Source organism: Cydia pomonella, chromosome 26 (genome assembly GCF_033807575.1).
Source record: "Cydia pomonella isolate Wapato2018A chromosome 26, ilCydPomo1, whole genome shotgun sequence".
Taxonomy (NCBI): domain Eukaryota; kingdom Metazoa; phylum Arthropoda; class Insecta; order Lepidoptera; family Tortricidae; genus Cydia; species Cydia pomonella.
In genome coordinates, this window is record NC_084728.1 from 2,747,150 (window position 1) to 2,757,500 (window position 10,351).

Consider the following 10,351-nt stretch of genomic DNA (forward strand, 5'->3'; position numbering starts at 1 on the left):
TAAGTATATGTCACATTTTGTTTCTGAACAGGACTTGGGATTTTATACCTGACGCGACCAATGATGATCCCTATGACAGTTCATTTTTGTATGGAGTAACTGTCAATTTCAAATGTTTTTGGACTTTTAGGTAATTCAAATACGGTAAAAATATAATAAAAATAACCACGTGAAACGTAAATTCCAGATCATGTCAGATACGTTTGCTCAACAACAACGCTTCCAACATGTCGGCTGCGTTCCATTAACTATCACTCCTTCTCACTCTGTTGGGCCAATATATCGCAAACTCTTGTAAAGGCCTTGATAGTTACATTCGTGAATATAGTTGTGTCGTTCTCGAGAATGTCCTCCGTTTACTATAGGGAATGTTCTAGCAAGAGAACATTCCCCATACAAAACTGAGAAGGTTCGCGAGAACGGCACAGCTATATTCCTGAAATATTAAGCATAGTTTAATTGTTTTATCTGAATTTATATAAAATAACAAAGAACACTCAATGGATTCTCTGTTCGAAACAATCAATAGGGTGTGAGACGGCTCGGGGCCCAAACAACAAATTGCTTCGATGACTCGCGAGAACTAAATAATGTTATTTACATATTGTTTTGTCACTTTCCACTTTGTACTTAAGGATCACCCGGCGTTGCCTGCAGGTAGTGCTTTAATGAGACTATAATTGACCGAGCGTTAGCGTAGGTCTTCGTTTCAGCTTGGGCAAAAATGCTTTCGTATGAGGTCCGGATTTTTTCCTGTGCAGGGGGCCGATTTTTGAATTTCGAGTGCTCGATTTCGTGTCATTCCCTTCAATTTATCTCCACTACTAGGCATTTAAATTCTACTAATATAATTGAAAACTAGTGGTCAATACCACTAGATTCCAATTTCTATTGCTCGTATTTCAAAAATATCAATTCGCCCTTTTCCACAGATTTTCGAGTAACGAATTCGAGCGCTCGAAGTTCAAAAATCAGGCCCCAGGTCGCATTTCCCAACCGATTCTCGTGAAATTTTGTGACTTCAATTCGTTGTGATACATTTTTGTGCCATTATCTATTAAAAGGGACCTTATTGTCGGTGACGCTTACACCATTATCAACGATGCTCCCATATTATAAACAACGCCGCGCTACGCAGTGCGGCGTAAGCGCCATCGACAATAACGTCCCTTTTCATAGATAATGTCACATGTTTAGTTTTGTTAAGCTTATGTAGCTGTAGACCTCGTTATCACTCACAGATCTACTCTTATGCAGAGTCTAATATAATATCTAAAGGAAGATGAAACTATATTAAATTGAGAGAAATAATAAGTTCAATGTTAGCGTTGTTCATACCTATACCAAATTAAAATCGATAGTTTAAGTGGTTCTCGAGATATTTAGCGATGTGACAGATAGACGGACGGACGGACGGACAGAGTCGTACCAAAATGCACAATAGAGAATATATTTAGGTTTAATTTTGTGTTTGATAATTAAGTACTCGTGTTGCACTTTCCCGAGAGCTCGAGGTTTTCTCGACTAACCAATCTTTTCTTTATACGTCGATGGCAAACAAGCATACGGCTCGCCTGATGGTAAGCAGTCTACGTAGCCTATGAACGCGTTACCAACCGTTTAAAAACCTGTACACTCCTTTTTTGAAGAACTCCATATTGTAGCCCATCGAGAAAACCTCGCCAGGGGTCTCATTCTACAGCCGGAGCGTCCACGGGAGGAAATTCCATAGCCAATCTTTATCCATTCTTGAATAAATTATTGCTATTGAAGACGGTACCTTAATATCCATCTCATATTCACATCTCACATCACATTTCCACTGACATACGGCTGCCCCTTAATAATTTTTGGATCCGATGGAGGTTAGGGATTTAGTTATAACATTTCAAAACGGAATACCTACAACGTTACATTGTAAACGATTTTTTGAAAATTATTACCGGTAAGTTGTTCACTAAGCACCTCTGCATACATATTTTTCTACGGCTATAATGGTTGAATTATGATTTCGTATACCAAACTGTAATTACGTACTTTTCACGTATGAGCTCCCAAGTCAACTATAATATTCATAAGCAAACGCTGTAGTCAATTATAATGAAATTGACCAATCACGTGGCGCGGTCCAGTGGAAAAGACACCAACGCAGGACTATTTCCAATATTATGCACGCGTTGATGTCTTTTTTACTACTACCTTACCTAATTTTCTTTACTTACTTAGGTTTTATAGTAGAAAAAGTATTATTTTAGAAGACTCTTAGAAAAAGGTATTGTATACAATAGTGATATAATTACGCTTTTCAGTCTTTTACCTTCATTAGGTCACTCAGCAGGTTCGTGGCCTAAACACGGTACTCGACTGAAAGCTCTCTATAGGTATCACGATTGTATTAAATATATTCTATTATATTCGGCATACACCACGGAATTTGAACAAGTCGATATTTTTACGAACAAAAGTAGCGGATTCTAAAATGCAAATTGACGGAAAAGTTAAAACTCCTAATCTAATAAAATGTGGTTTGCAGCTACATGTCTGTTTAATATTGACTATTATTCGGATGCACTTTTTCTGCATGACAAATGCATCATGTGCATCAGTACTATGTCCCCACAATAAAACACCATAGCGTAATAATGAATGCGCATAACCGTAGTACGCTGTAAGCGTACATGTTTCGTTTGTGTTAGATTTCAGTACGCTTAAGGCAAAAACAAATGATGAAAGTTTGTTTTTGAGTACTGCTACGTGCCTTTTCCAATCTAGGTGAGTGTCAATGGTGATGCCTAAAAGCGAGAAATTCGATACTTCTTCAATATTTAATTGTTTTGCTATATTACTTATGTATATGGCGCGTTTTTGGTGCGGTCTGAACTGCATAATTTTAGTTTTTTTGCTATTAATTTCAAGGTTGTGATCTTTTAACCAGCTGACCATTTTGATGTATGTTTCTGTTATATGTTTGTAGGCGTCGTTACTCGTGGGGCTTTTGAAAAGGAGTGAAACATCATCGGCAAACATTATACACTTGTGCTCTGTAATTGAGCAAAGACACATTGATTGAGTAAGATTTATATAGTCTAAGACAATTTCGTGCTTCGAATTTGACAGGTAAACGAGATGGCAGGCAAAAGTTGACGTTTGACAATTCAGTCATCGCAAACCATATGGCGCAGCACAGCGCCATCTGTTTTGAATTTCAAACTAAGGGGCACGGTTTTTTTACTACCTAACTAGACTTAGGAAATATTGAGTGCCCTTACAGGCTGTCATGTACCTACCATCTTCAAATTATAACACCTAATGTATAATGAGCATGACTGAATAAAGAATACTTAGACTTTATCTCTCTATTATAATCAATTATCTTTGATGTGAGTAGAGCATGACTGAATAAAGAATACTTAGACTTTATCTCTCTATTATAATCAATTATCTTTGATGTGAGTATTCTTAAGTCTAAGTCCTATTTTAGGTCTTCGTCTGTGTTACATTTTTCCTTTTATGAAAGAACTCTTTCATAGTTAAAGTTCATCCAGTTAAAATACCTTTATTTTAACAGTCATAACAACACCACTTAACCCTATTAAAAATGAACACCGTCATTGTTTTTTACCACAGATAATATCGTGGTCGTATCTGTGGCGTTTGTTTGGAAATTGGCGCGATTGTCTCTGGCACCATTGTTTTTTTTCGGCCAGTCATGCACTTCATTCAGGATTGTGCCCGTTGCCGGCAGGTGGCTAGCATCCGGTACGTATGTAAATTAAAAAGTTTGCGATTTGTTCTTTTTGATCTGATAATTGATTTGCGAGATTATTTTTCGTATTTAGAAAGTAAAGATTAGGTACTGTGCGTTATGATGAAGCCGATAAAGGGTACCGCCATCACCAGACAACGTTCATACATAAATCTGCTTCAACCCTTAACCTCTTTGTCTGATTGTCTGTGTATGAAGGTGCTTAAGGGGTTTCCCTCGGTTTTCATCGATTTTTGACTAGTTTTGAGTCGTTACTCCCACATTTGCACTATAGATAGAATTATAAAACAAACGACTATCGGCTCTTCAATCTTTTCAGTCAGTTTTGTTTTTTCGTCCTTAGTTATAGCCATGGCCAATAACCGACATTACGAGTATGCTGGCTGCTTGGAACTGTTTAGGACACACCTCACGCGCGCAACCTTATTTCTAATGAATCGGTTGTAAATCATCAACGGTGACGTCATACGTCATGGACAGTCGGACAAAGGTGCAAACGTGGCTATAGCCACGATTTACACGGGGGCCAGTTGGGAAAGTGGTCAAAGTGACATAAAAGTAGGCAGGTATAATGATCGAAGCACCGAATAGGGTTGTTTCCAATTTTTTGAAACGCTTGTATTACGTTCTATATTAACTAAAAATTGCCCTAAAATTCAACTTTTATACTAAAAATGGCTTTAAATATGTTAAATTAACAAAATATATTTTGACAGATGCTTTCGCGCCCAAAACGCTCTTTGAAAATTGTGTGACGTCAAAGTTTACGGTTTGACACATAACTACATACACACGTAGAAGATACGAACTGTCAACTGACATTTGTCATTTGTTGTTTATCGCCTAACTGTCAACAGTGTCAATCTGAGAGATTGCGACGTCATCAGAATCTTCAATGACGTTTCAAGTTTGGTCACGTGACGTGTGCCAAAAGATATTTTAAAATCAATATTTACAAAAATATGGTCATTACAGGTCCCCTAAAAGTAGTTTAACATGTTCTTATAATCCAAAAGAATTTATTGGGACACAAATCTGCCCTATGATTTGTAGATGGAAACAACCCTATTGCCATGACGAAAGATGCAAATTGCAATGAAAATTGCTCTAAATCATCTGGAAAAATCATGGCATTCACAAGCTAATTCCGATGAAGACAAATCACAGGAGCAAAACCAAGTGGTGACGGTGTGACAGTAATGAGGGACCGACAAGGAGAATAATAGGGTTTTATTTCCATCTACAAATCTTAGGGCAGAATTGTATCCTAATAAATTCTTTTGGATTAGAAGAACATGTTAAACTACTTTTAGGGGACCTGTAATGACCATATTTTTGTAATTATTGAATTTAAAATATCTTTTGGCACACGTCACGTGACCAAACTCGAAACGTCATTGAAGATTCTGATGACGTCACAACTCTCGGATTGACACTGTTGACAGTTAGGCGATAAACAACAAATGACAAATGTCAATTGACGTGCGTCCTTCTACGTGCGTAAGCAGTCTCCGTAGCCTATGTACGCCTGCAACTCCAGAGGAGTTACATGCGCGTTGCCGACCCTAACCCCACCCCCCTCGTTGAGCTCTGGCAACCTTACTCACCGGCAGGAACACAACACTATGAGTAGGGTCAAGTGTTATTTGGCTGCGGTTTTCTGTAAGGTGGAGGTACTTCCCCAGTTAGGCTCTGCTCTAGATCTGGAATGACATCCGCTGTGCTGTGCCCTACCACACAAGGCGAGATGACATTCACATTGCCCATACCTCTCTTTTGGATGTAGTTTAAGGACATACCCGGGTCCATGTTTATGTTGTGGTGATCACAATGTGGCTAGTTTAGCCCACCCGGATGCATACGTCGTAGTATATCGCCTGCCCAGTTCCACTTTAGTATGGCGGTTTTAACCCCAACGTCGACAATGTGGTACACTTCATTTTCGAGTACTTGGAATTTTAATTTAATTATTTAAAAAAATTGTCAAATTTTAAATTTGATTCACGTAAATGGAACAAGTCCGACACCAGCCCAGTTTCACTAGAGTTTCACGTATGTCAAACTACAGATGATGACTTTGTAGGTATTTGATAAAATTGACATGTGTATTGGAGTATCGGTGTTGGCTGTCATAAAAAAGAGTCAAAAAGACTGAACCATTCAACAAAATTCTTCGTTCTTTTCCCTGTCATACTCTCTTCAGTTACTTTTTTTCTCAGAATAACAAAGGATATTTTGTCGCATTACAATATTAAATATATATTAAACGGAACCATTAAACTGCGATTGTTATTCAAATCAGACTGCAATCGGAAGCTATAATCAATTTTATAGAGTTCGCTTCCAACACCTGTTGTTATTGCTGTGAGTCAGCAGGACATAAACAAATGTGTATAAATCATAACCACTTTAACGTCCTTTGCGTCGTATAGCAGTACGGAAGGTGGAGGTAAGGAAATAAATCTTCATGTACCAAAAAGTGTCATCAAAAAACCTTAAATAGGTGGCGCTACAATACCTAGAATACTTGAAAAAAAAAACAAATCATAGACAGCGCACTTCACTCCAATAGCGCCTAGGTTCTTAGCTACTCTAGCGCTACTCTGGAGAGATTTGGAACTATTATTTATAGCTGACAGCTGGACACTTTTGCAACAGTTCTACCATAAGAGATGACACTCCTCTTAATTCCACACTCCATATATAGCAGGATAAAAACGACATAAAGCACATATTACATTTACACGGTCGCCGGGCCGGCCGCCGCCGGGACCGGGCGGACGGGCCGGTGTACAGATGTAGTGCATTAGTACATTGTTAACCAAGGGTGGAATGTGAACCATATCACCCGAGCGAGACATAGTTTGAAGGTGAGATGGTTACTTACACTCTACATTTCGACTATGAGGCAAGTCAAACACAAGATATGTATGTAGGTTATGTATGACTGGGATCTCGATTTTTTTTCACTTCAAAATGTAAATGGCGCCATTACCTACATTAAAAAAAATCTAAATCCGATCTTAAATTAGGATGTGTCTGAATCGGTCTTAATGTATATTACGCGTCTTAAAAAAAGTGAAACTGAATGAATGAATGTAATGTAATGATAATATTTTAAACATTCATTGTCATTTATATTGATTTATTAACGATTATTGTTTGATTTCATACATTTAAATATTCAATACAAGTACATAGTATAATCGTATAATAATGCAATGTAATTGACATTTAATTTCGATAATACTTGGTCTGAAAATGCGAAAGCTAATATGACAGCTTTTAACTGAATAATATGGATTATGTATACGGCTGTTAGCCATTGCTTGAAAATTGCCTTTCATTGATGATTTTTATTATATAAACATTGTTAATATACGTTAACACTCTTCAATAAAAAACAATTTAGTTCTTAAGTCTCACTTTTTAAAATATTTTATTGGCAATCGTTTTTGCTCACCTAAATGAGTAAATACGGGTATTTATCGGGTGCTTTGTTTAAATACTGAGTAATTACTTACCCTTCTCTACGATTGTCGCAATGTATCGAAAAACGCAAGCGAACAAATCGCTTGCGTTTTTCATGATGTGTGGAGCCCTTTAGATCTGCTTGAAAACTCGTTTTAACTTAATTAAACAAACACATACAAATGCCTAATGAATATCAATCCCTACCAATTAAATATTTTAATCAACAATTACCAAGCATACAGTCGCTGGCATTGTAGTCTTAATTAGTCCGAACAATGTGCCAAAGATGGCGCTCGGGCCAAAAATTCAAGATGGCGGACAAATTAGCAGGCGATTATGTCGGTAATGCGACGCGATTGTATGCAAAAATACGACACGTGTAGAGAGCAGGTAGTGGTAGAGGTGACTGTTGGTTTTTAAGGGTTCATGCCTAGAGCATTAAAGCATCTGTGCGAACAAATATGTACTGTTTTAGTTACAAACCGTATACTTTACTCACATAACATAAATAATATTTTTGACAGTACATATGGTGCTCCTTTACCGCACTAGTGGGATAATTAGCACATTACGTAACTATGTCAAAAATGTTAAAGGCCCTATATGTACTGTAAAACATACGATACATGTGCGAATAGGTAATTCGCACTTGTATCGTAATGTACTTTTTTATAAAGTTGATAAAAAAGTAGTATTTGTTGGTACTGTTTAGCGTGGGCATACATTTTTGCGAATTTGTTATTCTTCATTATTATTTTTTCTCACCATATTTCATACATAAAAGTCAAAGAGTGAGACTTAAGATGTTCAAAAGCTTTATTTTTATTTCTCTATTTGGTGAAACCACGTGATCAGGCCCGGATTTAGAGGCCCCTCCCTAGGCTCTTATTTTGGCACTTATAAATTAGGGGAACCTTCTTCTCCATCTCAAAACCATTCACTATGGCAATCTATACCTGGGCGCCTAGGCCCAGACGTTGTGGGCCTAGGTGGACATCCGGCCCTGTACATGATACAAACTATACATGTATTAATTCGAACAAACGTATTGTATAATTTTTATCCTAACTCAATAATATTTCTCTTAAACATTGTATGTTTAGTTAGCTGTATGGAATCAGCATTGCTAGCTTGACTATCGTAAACCGAAAATAAATAAAAGAATTAACCTCTTGTCTGTGTGTAGTCAAGATCTTGACTGAATTTCTAGTCATATCATAATTTTTTTGAGAAAGTTTTTCTGCTCTATACCACATAAACATAACCGAGGTTCGAACCCACGCATTTTGACCACCACACACATATGAAAGGTTAACGCAACTGTGTGTCTAAGTCTTAGACCATAGATAACTGGCCTAGCCATTCAATAGCTTACCCCTCTCTCAAAACCTTGCACAATGTGCAAAAAATCATATACAGACAGACGTTTGTGTGCGTCAAAATTATTGCATGCGTCAGTAATCTTTTATGTGTGTCTACCTCCCCGCAGAATTCGACAGACATTTTTGTACGCAAATTCGACACATGGCTATTGCATTAGGTGCATGCCCTAAGGTAAGTACTTACATTAACGATGTGTCCTGTCTCTTCCAATTAATCTTCTTGTATCTCGCATTAGCTGATTGGTGTCGCGATGACTCTGAATACAAATAGCGGACTTATAAGTGGGTAATATTAGTTATCAATTTCCAGGAATTATTTAACGGTTAACGGATATCGGTTGGATAAATTGATTCTATTTTTAAATTCTTTGGCACCAATGGTGGCGCGTGATGCCGGTTCTGATTTTATAATTTGTGAAGATTCACTTGTTTTGATACGACGTTGAGTCGTATCATTAACTAACATCGGTCTTTGGGGGGCAAAATTTAATATTAGGTGACCGAAGAGCTGGCGGCTTCTTCGCACAACGTATCAGCATTGCGATACAGCGAGGAAATCCCACCAGCAGACTTGGTACAATGCCTCAAGGGTCTATTTTATATTTAAGCTAGTTATAGTGACACTATTGTATACATCAGTTATGTATTCTGTTATTGTAAATAAAATTTTCTGCATCAATGTAGAAACACCGGTGATTTTTTTTAATTATGTACGAGTATAAGTATATATACCTATCTTACTACATTAACTAGTGATCGCTCTAAGATTTGTTTTGTTAAAATGCAATTTTGTTGAAAGTATACGGTACTTTCAACAAAATTACATTTTAACAAAACAACAATGGGGTGATTAGGGACAAAACTGACATTCAAACCTTGATAAAACTTTATTGTTACATGTTGCAAACTGATTTTTTTATGATTTTGTGTAGTTCCATTTCATAACTTTAAAGATAAATACGAAATAGTACGAAATCCCAGCTCACCCCGTAGAAGGGGTGAGGAGGGATTTCCTACTAAGGTGAGTTTTGTAAATTGTTGGATCGACACTTTGGAATTATGAACATTATAATAGCTTGATTTGTTATTAGAATATATAATTTACGTAGCAGTAGCCTGTAAAAACCAACTTACCCCTCTGTCATCCCTCCTCACCTCATTCATAACCCAACTGCTCTCGTAATCCCTACTCACCCCATTTTACGGTACCTACCTATAAAAATAAAACAAAATAATACACTATTCGGTTTTCCTTTATTTAAAAAGTGTATTTGAAACTTGGTACTCTTAGTTAACCCAGCGGTCATTTAAATATACTTAGTGTAAACTTTATCATAACTAGTTGCTTATATAAGTATTTGGGATAAAAAAAAAACACAGCTTAAGTTAGTACTTTCGTATTAAGGATATTAAAAAAAAAGTTTTGGGTCGAGGTTTCCAATACAACCGTACCCATATTTTTTTAAACGAAATATCAAATTACTTTTTTAATTTCCAAAACAGGCGCCTATCCATAGACAATAGAGCGGGCCATGGCCATTAACATAATAAAGAGATTTGTTCGCCGAGACGGCCGGACGCTGGCGGATTAGAGTAACGTTAGCAGAAATAAGTGGAATTAGGAATTTTATAATATAAAATATTATGAGTGGCTTTGTGAGCTGTAGACCTCGCGAGCATAACTTAAACCTGAATAAATGTATGTCTCAGCCATTTTGAAAGAAATTAA